A 1,555-nucleotide genomic window follows, 5' to 3' on the forward strand; every position below is an offset into this window, starting at 1 on the left:
TCGGCGTAACATGTAGACATGTAAGATGCACGATCAATGTTGAATTCTTCCATGGTGGAATGGATCGACCTTTGGTATTTTACTAATTGGAACATTGAGTTTTATAATGTTCATGGAAAAAAATTTATTTTCTATCAGAAATAGAGGTAAGTTTAATTCTGATCTCATGTTTACTACCCTTGCTGTTCTCGGGGCGCCGAGGATAACCCTCATAGCTTCATTTGCACTCCCTCCAAGCTACCTATTTCTGTTTCCTTTAAACACTCCAACAAGTTCAGTGCATGGTAGTCTACAACTGACCTTGAAAATGCCAAGTAAACAGTCTAGTGAGCTTAACATTGATGCCATGTTCTCTTCCTACAAGAACTTTCAAAGGTTTAAAATCTCTCCCAGAGTCTCTTCTTTAGAGAGAGGCCCCAGGTCTGCATCATTTACTTTCACCCCGAGAATATTTATAACCCTGCATATGTCAAGCTCCTGGCCACCTATGCGAAAAGTGGGGGGGGGTATGATATATGGGTTGAGAGCCATTTTTTTTTTCATGAAGATGACTAATCCACACTCATGAGCCTTTGTTGTGATTCTGTCGAGAATTATTTGCATCCTCTCTTGTGATGATGCTCTGACGCATTTTTATCAGCGTAGCATATAATGGATTCACCATCCCCAAGGGGGATATCTGCCACTAGCTTGTGCATGAGGACATTGACCAGCATGGGGCTCAGAACTCCTCCCTGTGGCACCCCAAGTTCAAAAGACTGTGAAGTGGAAATTCTGACTCCCCTGAACGGGACACTTGCAGATCTGTTTGAAAGCTACATTCTAATCTATTTTCAATATCTTACCCCGGATGCCAAAGCTTACTAATTGTTCTGGGGTAATTCTCTGTTTGCTATGTCAAAGCTGACTTAAGGTCAAGAAAAACAGTGTGCTTCCCTGGATTAGAGTAGGAAAAGTACTCGCAAAGCAATGTTGTGTGCTACGTCCCGATAGAAATCCGTACACTCTGTGAGATAATTTACCTTGTAACCTAAACCCTGAGTCTGTTCAAAATTATCCTTTCTGGAACTTTGCTTACCATGAGGTTAAGAAATTGGGTCGGTATTTATCAGTGTTTGATTTCGGTATAGGATGTTTAGACTGCGTGTCCAGGGACCAGGCAGAATACCTTGTGACAAACTTAAACCTGTATAGGTGCAAAAGGGGATAACCTGAGCTATAAGGCGGGGACACTATATGTAATTCCATTTCACCTGGGGCGGACGCTTTTCCTTTGATCAGTGCATTGTTCAGTTCCACTCAGTGATCTCAGCAAAGTCTGAGATCAGTCAACATCCAATCTCAATGGCAATTTATGTGCAATTTAGACTGACTAAGGTGATTCCGAATATTTGTGGAAGTAGCTCAATTTGGGCACTCCAGCCCATTGACGAAGGAGCATATCTGCTTGTGCAAGAGGACTATGGAACTGGGGAGTGTTAGTTGGTTTTTCTAGAGTCGATTTATTTTTTTCCAGACCTCCGACATTGAGGTGTTATTATTAAAGCTTTGTAGG

This window comes from Penaeus monodon, chromosome 13, assembly GCF_015228065.2.
Source record: "Penaeus monodon isolate SGIC_2016 chromosome 13, NSTDA_Pmon_1, whole genome shotgun sequence".
NCBI classification, from domain to species: Eukaryota; Metazoa; Arthropoda; class Malacostraca; order Decapoda; family Penaeidae; genus Penaeus; species Penaeus monodon.